A 14480-nucleotide genomic window follows, 5' to 3' on the forward strand; every position below is an offset into this window, starting at 1 on the left:
AGTAATGCAGACCTTGAGAGGGCTTTGTGTGCCCATCATTTGAATCTAAGGAGGCTGAGAAAGAAAAGAACAGATTTTCTTAAACTCAAGCATACCTGGCCAGCCCTTTCTTAACTCTGAGAAGGGGGAAAAGAAAGTAGATTAAAATTGAGGAGTTATTTGTGTTTAGTGGCTGCATAGAATTAAAGCTGCAAAAAGAAGGAGAGTGTTAGTCAAAGAGCTCAGACCCTTTGTAATGCTAACAACTGAATTTTCATGAGTCAATGATTGCTCTGTAACTAGAGCAGTGACCCCTCCTAGTCCTTCTTATTTGGGTCACTGTATAATTATTTTTTGCTGATTTGCCTCATGAATGTACACACAAGCACGTTATTTTTGATGCCTTAAAAAAAAATTTCAGTTGAGTCATAGAGACGTAGAAGGTTTAAAATACTTAAGTTTGGTACCTTTATTTTGTGCAACCTTAAATAAGTGTAACATGTCTAATGCCAGTTGATATTGCAGAAATCTAAATTGTTCAAATCTGTGAAGTTGAGCATATTAATTTTAAACAATTCTCACATACGGTGCTAATGAGCAGCCACTTCACTAACACTTTCATACTAGTTAAGTATAGTAGAATCGTTTGTAACGCAGACATTAGGAGAGATATGCATTCCAGGGAGAGCTTCTTCTTTGATATTTATTGCAAGTGAAATGTGTTTTACACCACTGTTATGAAGAGCCTTTTTTTCTGTTTTTTGGCCTTCCCAGCATCTGGACCCCTCTTTACAAGTCTGTGAGTCCCAGCTGTATAGATTTGGGTGAGTGGCTGTCAGTGAGGTTTCTGCCCAGGATTTTGAGTTTGAAGCTTAACCTTCAGAAGTAGGGATGGTGGAGGTTTCCTTCTGGGGATGGTGGGGGCTTTGTCTGAGCCGCAGAGTCCTTACTAGAGGTGGACCTCTCTGGTGTGGTCTGGGGCTGCCATCGTGGTTCATGGAGACTCTTGGTTCCTGCCTGTTTTTTGTACATAGTTCTTCAACATTCCTGGTAATTCTTGGAGTCGCCCAGAAACCTTTCAGTAAATTCCTTTTCTGTGTAAATCAGCCAAAGTCGATTTCCATTGCCAGCAGCTAAGAAGTCTGATACAGCTAACCATTATTCTTTCTGTTAAAGAACAAAATTCAGCTGAGTAAATTTGAGGATCTAATTGGCTTTATTCAGTGATTCATGAATCAGGCAGCATCCTGTGTAGCAGATAGAAAGGACCTCCAAAGGGCTGCACAGAATGAAAGGGTTTTTATAGGTGGAAAGGGGGCCAGAAAAGTAAGTTTCTAGCAAACAGTGGATTGTGTTAGGCAAGGTCACTTTCCTTTAGGGGAAGGCAGGGGTCTATCCGGTAGATTACCTCACTAGTGTTGACCAGATAATTCCAGATTGATGGGTTAAAGGTTACATTCCTAAGAGAGGCTGAAACTGCAATTAGGTTAGGTATTAAGTCTTGGTTTGCTGACATGGGGCTTAGCACAAGTGACTCCATTTTGGGCCTGTCTCTTTTTTTGGGTTGTCTCTTTTTTTAACAATTCCTCCCCTTTGGTCAGACTCTCAGCTTAACTGAGAGATGTGATCAAAATTTAAGGCATTAAACCATTCTCAGTTACGGCTCTGTAGTTCTCGCAGCTTTTACTGTTCCTCTGTGTGATATTCATAGGCCATGACTTCAGGTTCACATTTTTTAAGTTGGTCATTCTGTTCATTTCTTTTCCAGCATTCCAGTTGTCGGGGAATAGGGAGAATCCCCCTCTGCCCTCTCCCTTAAGGTTCTTCTCACTGGCCAAATAATTAAAATGACAGGTTAGCAGGAGAAAATAATACCAAGTTTAAAAACATGTATATGTGGGAGAAACCAGGGAAACTGAGTTTTTCAACACAATAGCAGAGATTCTTGTCTTAAATACTATCTTCAGTTAAAGATAAAGGAGGATGTTGGGGATGGGGGGAGTCAGTTATGGGAGATTACCAGAAAAGCACAGTAAACAAGACTAAGGTTATTATGCAGATTTAAGGCCTCACCTTTCACATCGATAAGTTTTTAGAGATGAGGTCATCCCCCCTCTTCCCAGTAAAGAGAGGGAGATACCTTTACAAATGGAGAGTTCCCTTATAAATGTAAATGTTTGGCAACTCCTAGCAGGGCCACCTAGAGAATGTGGTGAGGAAGAGAAAGAATTTTTTTTTTTTTAAAGATTTTATTTATTTATTTATTCCCCCCCTCAAAGCCCCAGTAGATAGTTGTATGTCATAGCTGCACATCCTTCTAGTTGCTGTATGTGGGACGCGGCCTCAGCATGGTCGGAGAAGTGGTGCATCGGTGCGCGCCTGGGATCCGAACCCGGGCCGCCAGCAGTGGAGTGCACGCACCTAACCGCTAAGCCACGGGGCCAGCCCATGGAAGAGACAGAATTTTTGATAAGAGGGGCCCGTTCTTGCCTTTCCTATTGTAACATCTATTTTACATTATATTACAGCCATCCTATGATAGTAACTCCTTCCTGGAACAGGTCATCTATGTTAAATTCTTTAGGCAGTTTGGGGGAGGTCACATGTCTGTCAGAGAAAATAATCAAGGTAAAGAGATATATTTCAGGGTGGTCAATTTTGATCTCCCACACAGTCTTAGGGAAATCATTTGCTTGGTGATTAGCAGCTCTGACCATGCATTTAAAGCTTTGGAGAGAATACAGCATGACAGGGAAACTACTATGATTATTATAAGCAGCATAATTCCCAATGTCTGGAGTGCACTTCGGAGCCATGGTCCTCAAGACCCAAGCCAGTCAGAATCAAACAGGTCCAAGAAAGACCCCTTTGAAGGAGTCACTTTTTAAAGCCAAGTGGCTTGCTCAGTGATCTTATGTAACTGAGTTTCAACTTCCCCAGAAGTGTTGATCCAGGTGTAGCAGGTGGTGGTGGCCATATTACAGACACTTCCTTGTTCAGCTAAAAGATAATCAAGGGCTATCCTATTATCAAGAACACTTTGGCCAGAGAATCTAAGGATTTTTCTTGGGCACTATTGCCTACGCAGCAGATTCTGCAGTATCTTCAAGAGTTAAGGAGAGGTTCCTGATCATGACCTCCTTTATACGCACTCCTAACCAAAGAAGTAGAGACCTGCCAAAGGAAGTGAATTCTGAATCACGAATGCATCCTGATAGGTCTTTTCTAACTTGATGGTGTAAATTCAGGAGAGTTGACCAATGAGTTGTCTCAGTTTGTTTTTGAACAGTCGAGGGCACAGTTAGAGGCACTGCCCAGTTATGTGCCAGCTGTCTAGACATTAATAAGCCCAAGGAGGATGATAACCACCACTGACAAAGATAAATTCTGTTGGGGCAGAAACCACTTCCACTAAGGTGGCACTGCTAATGGATTCATTCACTAGGATTATTGGATTTGTCCATTCAAGCCAAGGAGTCAGTTAGGTTTTCTCTTAGCCTGAAATAAAAAGTTGTTCTAAATTCCAGAGGTTATCCCCCTTAGCAATGGCCTGGGACATATGGATGATGGCATTATCTTTCCAGGCCAGTGCCAAAGTAAAGGGAAAAAAAAGAGAAGAAAGGGTTTCATGTTTAGTTAAAGTATGAAGTCTTGATCCAGTGTCTTGGGAGGAAGCAATCTACATTGATGTCAGCTACTTCTCTGCATAGTCAGTTTGATTTGAAGGTTTTCAGCGTTTGTACAGGACCAGATGTCAGGGAGAACCTTCTTCAGCTGTGAGATTTATATCCAAGGTTTAAGTCCCTGAAGTTTGGGTGCCATCTGGGTAATGAGGAGGACCTTGTATAGTCCCTTTCAAGGAGATTCAAAGGCAGTCTTTGTTCTCAGTGAATTCAAATCAGAAGCATGGGAGAAAAATGGAAACATTAGTTTGGAGAATTGTAGCCAGATATTTTAGGAAACCAGAAAAATTCAGGGTCTAGTCCAGTATACAGATATATAACAAAACCTCAAAGACAGTTTACAGTACTAGAATCTAATATCTACAGAGCAAAGATAATATTTCTCTCTACAGTTATCCCCATTGTTACTGAAGATAATCACAGTAAAACCAACTTATTTGCGTTAAACTTGGCCTGATTATTTACCTAAGTGCATCAAGAATAGTTAGTGACCACATAAGCTCTTTACTGGAACCTTGTAAGCAAGGTACCAGGCTGATTTTTCCAAGGGGCTTTATTGGCTCCATAAAGTCAGCCTTAAAGCTGTCTGGTCATATTTGAGTTTAAGCATATCTCTCTCAAATATGACATTCCAGTTAAAGCCTTGGTAATATAACCAATGTTTCCAATTGTGTCCTGTTAGAAGGAGAACAGATTCTTATTGAACTTATGCAAATAACAAACTGTATTGCCATGAAAAGCATACTCTAGAACTTTGAATTGTGGGAGGATCAGATAAGGAGAAAAAATAAGTATTTCATCTTTGTTTACAAAGGTACTTTACTAAATTGCTGTAAGTCATAGCTTGAGAGAACCTTAAGTCAAAATTTTTTCCTTGAATTTCCTCAAAAATGACACACTTTTGCAGAAACAGTTTTGCACAGCATCAGGGTAAAACAATAACTGTCTATAAAGGGCAAAAGCTTTAAAATGCCATTGTTAAAGATCTGATGAGAATTCATGTTTATGGAATTGACAAGGAAATTTGGTTATTTCTTTTGACACTACATTTTAAGATGATAACTGGAATTATGATGATAACATTATACTAGGACATATCAGATTTCTAGGAGTTTCATACCATTTCCAGAACACTTATATTAATGATATATATCCGTACAAATATAACAATTATTATTTCTTATTTGACAGTGCGCCCTGTGTAATTCAACGTACCAAATAAGCCTAATTAGTTTAACATCTTCCTTTTTATAAGGAGAGAGAAAAAAATCTTTTGAGATATTTCAGGTGCCTTCTGGAAAACCCTAAAGTTAGTGTAAGGTCAAAAAGACTTCATTTATAATTTGATTTTTGGAAGTTGTCAAAAGTGTTAAAAGGTTTTAAAACACTTGATCAAAAAGGATCATAGGTCATTGTGGAACAATACTTATCCATTTAACCAAAGTGAAAAAGACTTCACAGGGAAATACAGAAAGTTATATAGTTGTAAAAAAAACTTTGCTATTTTAATAGAGAAGTCTCAATTTTCTTATGTAATCAAAGACCTGATAACGCACAGGAAATTGTTTTGGTAAAACATGAAATCTTTGCTTTCTGTGCAGATTACTTCAGAGGTAAAGAAACTTTTACAACTCTTATTAAAAGCAGACGAATATTCCATCAAAATGTCCTTTTAACAGAAAAAAACCCAAATTGTAATTTTACACCAGCTTACTTTTGATATTAAAACTCACTTGCTTAATTAAATTTATTCCGATCTTAGCCAGTCTTGACCATGCATAAAATTCATTTCCAGAGATTCCTTTTCCACAAACCTTATACAACTGTTTTTTACATTCAGATTTTGTCCTGTGTTTTTTCTCTTTCTCGTTCTGAAATAACCGCCCTCTCTTTGAGGCAAAATTACTTTGTTTTCCATCAATAAAAACACATTTCCATTCCTTATACCTTTTTTACTGAAAACACACATTCTACTCTCCTGGAGAGTATGGAAATATGGAGATATTTCCCTTATTATTTCTAGTAGTTTCATTTACATGTATTGGAATTTTTAACTCTTATAAATCTTTAATTTTCTAGGGAAAAACTAGAATAGTGAACTGTCTTTTACATTAGTGTTCTGTGGCTTGGCAAATTTATAAATGCTTTTTATAATTTCCAGAAACATATGTTTTCTCATAGTAAATTTTTCAGTGTGGCACAGGACCTGTTTACTAATAGACCCAAATATATTTAGTTCTTCTGTAAAAGGAAGCCAAAAGGAAGTAATTAATGTTTCTGCATTTTATCTTGTTTGGAATTGATTTAGAGATTTAATGAATTTCTGTCATTTAATTTACTTTAGCAAAACTCTAAGATTTCATATTACCAAAAAGATTTGAGAAAACTTTGCCTAAAAACTTTTATTCCATTATATCTGTTTAACTTACTTATTTTCAACAATTATGATATGAAAATTTTATCATACCAAGTTATTTTTCTTGCTGAAAAATTTTGTGAGAGATAACATGAACTTATTTGATTAATAAACTTAGGTAGAATAAAAGTCGTATGCCTGCCTTAGATTGTGTTGATAATTTTAAGGACGTGTCAATTTTAGTCAACCAACAAACTTATATTAGCTTTAATATCAAATATTTTCCCAGATCATGTGAACCTGAAAAACATTTGGGCTAGTTTCCATTATATTTCTGAGAATTTTATTAACACTTAACTTTATATAAGCACTTATTTTTAAGACGGTTATATAGAGCTCTTTTACAAGTTAATTTTGGCAATACCCTTTGGAGGTAGAAAAATACCATACATCTACAACATATATATAAAGTCACACTTAAACATATAGACAGATGCAAACAGAGACCTTATAGCTTCTGTTTTCAAAATTACTGCCATGAATTGAGTACAGTAATACAAAACTCACTAGTTATAAAAGAAGTTGAATCTAAGTTGTTTTTCTGGTAGTGAATAAGTTAAGGTTACCTGCTCAGATGGCTAAAGCTTTTTACTAATATTTGTGGAGAAGACACTTGAGATTTTTCATTCACCTAAGTTTCAAATGACCTTTCCCTCTTTTGTTTTCCTTCTAATAAGAATTAACTTCCCTGAAGTTTGCATTTCAAAGTGATGACCGAGATAAGAATTTTTGGAGAAGACTAAGTAGAACATTTACATCTCAAACTCACAGAGAAAGTATTGCAAGTTCCTCCAAGAAGGACTTTCTTCTCCTAAGGCCAGAATTTTTACAATACTTACAAGCCTTTTGAGATAAATAGAAGAAGGTTTTAGGATTGTTAAAAAGAATAGGTAGGCTTTGAACTGTTTCTAGAGAAGATAGGGTAGTTGCTTTTAATTCCTCAAAGAATTGAGTCACAGCCTAAATATATCAAGGGGCTCATCTGCCCATCTAACTACATTATCTTCAGTTTGCTTTTTTCCCCTCTGGGTACATAGTTTCCTTTTGGCTTAGTGGGGAAAGGCCTAAAAACTTAAAAGAAATCTTTTTTAATATTTTGTCAGCTTTTAGTCAGGACAAACAGTAAATATTTCTGGCAGTATTGAACAACCTCTTGGACTCAAGAAGCATCCCCGAAGAGGGTGCAAACGATATTTTATTTTCCCTTCTCTGCTGAGTACTACAGACAGAGATCTGGGAGAGCTGCCTCTGGTAAGAATTCTGACCCTTTGCTGGCTTCTGCCAGTTTTCCCAAGATCCCCTCTGCAGGCTCCAGTATCTACCAGAATTTGGCAAGGTTTTTCATTAATTTTAATTTTAGTTTCCCCTTGGCTGTTTAAGGGAATAACAGCAGTTTACCAGAAAAATCCCCCAGAGTCTCATCAACTCTGGGAGGGGGCCATACAGGGGTCCTCCTTTGAGGGTAGATATGGGGGCATTTGAGTTCATGTTGAAGAATTTGCATAAGGCCTTTGAGGACAGTGTCTTTTCTAGTGTCACACTTGATTACAACGAATACATTGGTCTTTGAGCCAGTGTTTTCATGATGTTCCCCTAGGAGGGTGCAATGCGGGAAGCCCAGGTGTTTCTAGGTCTCTGGCCTTGGAGCTGTTGTAGCTATAAGGCCAATAGCTTGGCAGACTTGTGTTTACAATCTTGTTCCAAAGTCTTTTCAGAGGACTCAGCTTATGATCATGAGTTCATTCAGACCGGTGGCCTCCTATCCTATTTTTTGCCTTTTTATCAGTCCGATAATCTGAGGAGATAATCCGTTTACAAACAGGGCAGCTAGAGCTGGTTGGGTGACCTCATTTATTGTATGGAACCCAGAATGCTATAAGAAGAGAGCTTCCAAACGGGCTTTAAAGTCTGCCAGATTCATCTTTCTTTTGTTTGCATGTTTGAATAATATACCCATCAGTGGAGGCAGGGAAGACTCTAGGAATGGCTTTCAAAAGATCATTTGCTATTTTGCAAGCCTTTTCTGGTCCGTGAGGAAACCATGTTGAAGATCAAGGATCTCAAATATCATCCTTGGGGTTGTGCTATTTTGCTTCCCACAGCCATTTGTGGACTTCACTAGGTCCTACCAGAGTGTGCACAAGCTGATAAAGGTCTAGCAGCCTGGGGTCGTGGGCCCTGATAATTACTCTACATTTTTCAAAAAACTTTTGGGGATCCTACCCTTCCTGGGTTTAGGAAGTTCTTTGGCCCTTAGTTTGGTCTTTGACCAAGGAGTGAAAGATACCTGAGAAGGATCACCTGTAACTTCGGATCATTGTATTTTAAAAGATAACTGTTTAATTGTCTCTTTAAAGTGGAAAGGCAGTTCAGATAGGGAATTAGCATAATGTGAGCACTCAGGTAAAGAAGGGTAGAGGGGAGCAGTAGATGTCACATAGGTCTTATTGTCTTTTGTTTTAGCTACCTCTGGTATCTTTAATTCATTAGCCTTTTGCAATGAATCTTTCAGTGAAGCTATTTTGGAATCCTGAAGTCTTTGGAAGCTTGTACATATCAATTAAAATAGGTATCCCGTTCTGTTTGTTTGATTTGAGGACTCTTGCTTTCAAGTGCACTTCTTAAACAATCTTGTCTAATTGGAACATTCCTCATAATGGCCATTGTAATTCTAGGTTGTTTTCAGTAATATTTTGCCATTTTTGTAGATATTTTTAGCTTCTGGGACTATAGTTCTTAGACAAATGATAAGCAGACGTGCTGGAAGGTAGCGTGTTCAACTCTTTGGATTGTAAGGATCCATTTGTCTTTGGCTAAACCTTTGGCTCTCTTGGAGCCAGACTCATACCTAAGAGGAATATGCCACTGGGTTGGGGATTGTGTGGTGTTTTACAGTGTATCTCATTGCATGAAAATTTTCTTGTTGGCAGGTGACCTAGTGTCAATCTAACCTGTTCTGTGACCAGCTTGTGCTAACACGAGAGTCTTAGGTGGCATACACTCTAACAGCTTCTAAGTGCTTGACCTTTGCCCACCAATTTTGTGGCTTTTTTTTTGCTTTTTTTGGCTTCCAAGATTCCCATTAGCAATAACCTTTACATAAGGCCTTGCACTGGTCCCAGTCCAGCTTAAGTCGGACCCAGTTCAACCCTAGACCCAGTCCATTTTTTGTTTTTTTTTAAAGTCAGACCCAGTTCATCCCTGTACCCAGTCCATTTTTTGTTTTTTTTTTTTAAGTTGGACCCAGTCCAACTCTGGCTGGTAACCACCAACAGTTCCCACCTTAGAATCTGGGGAGTGAGGAAAGGACTGAACCAGCAGGCCCCAAAGAATGGGGACTGCAGACTGATTCCAAACAAATGGGAAAACTGCAGCTGCCACCAGTAGTTCCCCGTGTGGAATCTAGGGAAGGATTCCAAACAAATGGGAAACTGCAGACTAAACCACCAGCAGTTCCCAATGTAGAATCTGGGACAGAACCAAGGACTGGGGTTTCCAGTCAAATGGGGAACTGACTGGAAAGCCAGTTAGAGGGAGCTTTATGCAAAGAGAGCACAGCTCAGACCTCAGAGGAACTTAGCCACGGCCCTTGGAAACAGTGAGGAAGATAGACAACTCTAAAGTGTTCAAGAGGTGCCCCGCCTGTGTTTCTCGTTGTCCCTGAAGCTGTTGGAAGTTCACTTTGGGTCCTGTCACTGCCGCCAAATCTGTTAAAAAACGAAATTCAACTGAGTAAATTTGAGGATCTAATTGGCTTTATTCAATGATTTATGAATCGGGCACCATCCGGTGTAGCAGATAGAAAGGAGCTCTGAAGAGCTGCACAAAATGGAAGGCTTTTATAGGCAGACAGGGGACAGGAAAAGTAAGTTTCTAGCAAACAGTGGATTGTTTCAGGCAAGGTCACCTTCCTTTGGGGGAAGGCAGGGGTCTGCTCCGCAGATTATCTCACTAGTGTTGACCAGATAATTCCAGATTGACTGGTTAAAGATTACATTCCTGGGAGAGGCTGAAACTGCAGTTAGGTTAGGTATTAAGTCTTGGTTTGCTGATGTGGGGCTTAGCACAAGTGACTCCATTTTGGGCCTATTGTCTCTTTTTTTAACATATCCATCTACCTCTGCATCAGTGAGATATAGTTGATGTTTAAGGGCACGTGTTATATACTTAGAATTTTGTTCTCATTTTTCTTTAGAGTATATTCTATGCCTAGTATGTCTGACCTGATTTTCCAGTAAAGTATTCTTTTTGATTTATAGTTCTATGAGATGTATTTATCTGTTTATAGAGTATTTTATTGAGTACTTATTTTGTACCAGACACTTGTAGTGGCTGGAAAAATATGGCAGTAAACAAAAGAGATCAAATCGCTGCCTTCATGGAACTTATGTTTGATGAGGCAGACTGATAAGTAAATAAAATATGTAGTTTTTTTAGATGGTGATAAATGTAACGATGACAAATTAATCGAGGGAGGAGAGAAGTGCTGAACTATTAGAATGGGAGTAAGGGGTGATATGGGAGGAAATAATGAGATGTCCTGGCCGTCTCACCACAGAGGTGGGGAGAGTGCTGGTGCCCAGCTTCATTTCTGGTGGGGCGATTCGGAGGCCCAGGAGGGAGCAAGGCTCACCCAGAGCACTCAGTTTCCGGACGCCTTTGATGCCTGAGATGTGGTGGTTGATCCAGGACAGTGACAGCTGATATTCAGAGGCAGCATTTTATTTTATTTTTTTGTGAGGAAGATCAGCCCTGAGCTAACATCCATGCTAATCCTCCTCTTTTTGCTGAGGAAGACGGGCTCTGAGCTAACATCTATTGCCAGTCCTCCTCCTTTTTTTCCCCCAAAGCCCCAGTAGATAGTTGTATGTCATAGGTGCACATCCTTCCAGTTGCTGTATGTGGGACGCGGCCTCAGCATGGCCGGAGAAGCAGTGCGTCGGTGCGCGCCCGGGATCCGAACCTGGGCCGCCAGCAGCGGAGTGCGCGCACTTAACTGCTAAGCCACGGGGCTGGCCCCCTTAGGTTGCTCTTTTAAAATGCTGCCTTTGGTGCCGGCCCCATGGCTTAGCGGTTAAGTGCGCGCACTCCGCTGCTGGCGGCCCAGGTTCGGATCCCGGGCGCGCACCGACGCACTGCTTCTCCGGCCATGCTGAGGCCGCGTCCCACATACAGCAACTGGAAGGATGTGCACCTATGACATACAACTATCTACTGGGGCTTTGGGGGAAAAAAAGGAGGAGGACTGGCAATAGATGTTAGCTCAGAGCCCGTCTTCCTCAGCAAAAAGAGGAGGATTAGCATGGATGTTAGCTCAGGGCTGATCTTCCTCACAAAAAAAAAAAAAAAAAAAGAGCGACCTAAATTCACTGCAGCAAGTACAGGTGTAATGAGATTAAATAATATCTTCATGCAGTTGTTGTGGAATGTGGTTTAAACAGTACATTAGGATGTGAGAGTGAATATTTTCAATACTTTACTATAAAAATTGAAGCACGTGGTCTATTAAATCTGGAACATATGCTCATTATCCTAATGTCTATTTTGGTTGTAGTACCAAACACAAAGATTGTGTAGGAGCACCAGCTTGTAGAATAGCCTAACCATGGGGAAGCTGCTGTGGTTTTTCTTATTGAACACACAAAAGAATTTCACATGCATACTTATACCTAGTACAATGTATGTCGAAAAGTCTAGGAATTGTAGAAAATGAGAAGCATAGTGAAGATTTTGTATTTCATTATGAAAGGAGTAATATATTTTATCATGCAGAATAGCTATAAATATATCATTTGTTGAAGTAAGTGTTATAGGAAAAATTCTACCAAACGTCAGGTCTTCTTTCCGCACTAAATGCCTTTTGATTGAATATTTATTTTTGTCAATGTGAAGATTAAAGAAAAGCTAAGCAGAAGCAATCTTAATATCTTGCTGATTACATTCCAGAATGAAAAAGAGATGGCAGAACATTAAGCCTGAGCACCATTTGCTATAATTACCCCGTGTGAAATCTAACTGGTCGCTGTCAGGCTTTGACTGAAGCTTACTGAAGGTTAGCACCAGCTGCACGCATTAATCGTCTCTGCGAGCAAATGCGCGTACCGCAGCCGCCATTTGGTAGCATACTCTTGTGTATTTAATTTGCTGTAAAGCATTTTATGATTGGGTTTGGATGAATGCTGCTGTAAGTTACTTTTTGCATCATTTCCAGCAAACAAAAAAAAAAAGTCCTTTCAGTTAAATCCTAAGTACCTCTATGTAAGTGGTATTTCCAAATTTTGTAATACTGAGTATTTGGGGGCGGAGAACTTACAAATATTATTATTTTAAAGAAGTGTTTTGAAACATGTTTCTAATAAAGATTTACATATATGCCGTTTTTGGACTGTTAAGATTTAACTCTTTCTAGATGTATAAATTCCAATTTATACCTTAGTATTTTTTTAGTAAGGTAGTATGATCATATTTGAACGTTTACTTTTACTTTTTCATTCTTTTTAGTTGGAAGGTAGCAACCTGCAATTGAATTTTTTATAAATAATAATATTTAATCTTCATAAAATTTAGATCTTTTAAAAAGTGATGAGACAAATCTGTTCTCTATATCAAAGTGACGAATACCAGTTTGTAAATTTATTTGGATTGTGTACAAGTGTATTTTCTTGGGTGAATAAGGGCAGTGTTTGATTTGACAGGTACCGCCTATGACACCGGATGGGCTGTGCCCGAGTCTGTCACAGATTGATTCTTTATTCCTACTGATCACAATTTGAATTGAACAAAACTTCTGGGTAGATCCCAAATAGAAGGTATTTTTTCCTTTATTGCCCTATAGGGAGCATCTTGTTTGAGTCCTCTGAGACCCATTACCGTGTGAATATGGCCTAAATTCATCAAATTACACAGAAATATTTCAGTATGGCTAGACTGTTGATGATCTGCAGTAGACATTTGTTGCGTTTTGGCTGCCTAGCATCCATGCCCCTTTCTGAAAACACCCCAGTGTCCATGAGGAGAACACTGGGCCTGTTCCCACTAGAGAGGGAGCCAGAGCTGCCCCCCTCCCGCACCCCTGTCCCCCACCTTGGGCATGGAACCTTGAGCTCCCCCAGGTGGGGGCTCTTCCACAAGACTCTCTGGGGGCTCCCATAGTATGACCTTGAGTGTGGCATTGCTGGGTGTCTTTCAGAGCTTCCCTTGATTCTCCAAGAGCCTTCCAGAAATCTCCCATTTCCTTTTGCTAATCTGAGTTGATTTTAGTTGCTTATCACCTTCACAAGAACTTTAATTGGCTAAAGAAGCATATCCGTTTCAAATCTAAAGTGAGATTTTAATTTTGGTGAAAGTGTCCTCCTGGCTCACATTATGCAGTTGGTGGGCATTTCACACTTGATTGCAGGGACATTCCTTACACTTGCGCTGGGGACCCTGCCAGCCAGTTGCTTTGTTTCTCTTTGCAGTTAGCGTTTGAAGACATAGTTTGTGCAGGTCTGGATAGCAGATCATGAACGATTTTGGCAGTGTTTTTTCTGGTTGCTGAATTATACGTAAAATTTTAGGAATGCTTCCCAGTGCCCTAGCGTTTAAAGCCAGTTAGTTACTGGATGGTGTGTTTCGTAAAGGGGCAGCCAAAATAAAATGTTTCTTCAGTAAATTTTTATATAATGTAATTTCTTTAAGCAAAATGAGTACTTAATTTTCCCTCTTGTAATTTTACTTTTAAAGTGACAGTTTTAGGGTTAGAAGTATAAAATGACTAAACTTGAAGCATTACATTTTAGAGTTCACTCATATAGAATAAAGTATACTTTTATAATTGAAGACATTTGTTTCCTATTAAAATTATTGCTGGAAGAATTATGTATTGAAAAGAAAGTAAATATTTTTTTCGATCATCATGAACTAGTGACGTGGAAAATTTGAGCGTTTACATTTAGATCTGTCACTACATGGTGTTTGTATTAGATCACTCTCTGACTCTATCACGTCTTTTTGCATTTGGCCTTCTGGACGGTGAAGCTTTTTAGTAGCTACTCCATCTCTTACCAGGGAGTTCAGAGGAACACGTTCTCAGACATTTGGGAAGGACTGATTATCTGAATCGTGTCAGCTCAACTGGATAAACCTGGTAGAAGAGTAGTCAAACCAGCATCGTGTTTTACATTCTTGTCTGTTAACTATGTGTGTCTGTTCTCTATGCTTAGATGTTATGCATAATATCTTTGAATGTAATTAGACTCATCGCAATTGAGTATGTATGGATTTACCTCAAAAGACCAGGGTTTAGCAATGCATGTGTTAGAAAGGTATCCCAGCTTTCAAAAGAAGACTGTGAAGTAGTTGCAACTGGCATATTAGCATAAAAATAGTTGCAACTGGCATATTAGCATGAAAAATTAGCA

At 39.1% G+C, this 14480-nt stretch overlaps 1 protein-coding gene across 6 annotated transcripts in view; it reads left to right on the top strand.

Annotated features, from left to right (window-relative positions):
- Window positions 1-14480, top strand: part of AUH (AU RNA binding methylglutaconyl-CoA hydratase) — a 164573-nt gene that overhangs the window by 94566 nt on the left and 55527 nt on the right. The gene's annotated exons all lie outside the window — the stretch shown is intronic.

This window comes from Ceratotherium simum, chromosome 20, assembly GCF_057802395.1.
Source record: "Ceratotherium simum simum isolate JZ-2026a chromosome 20, ASM5780239v1, whole genome shotgun sequence".
Classification (NCBI taxonomy): domain Eukaryota; kingdom Metazoa; phylum Chordata; class Mammalia; order Perissodactyla; family Rhinocerotidae; genus Ceratotherium; species Ceratotherium simum.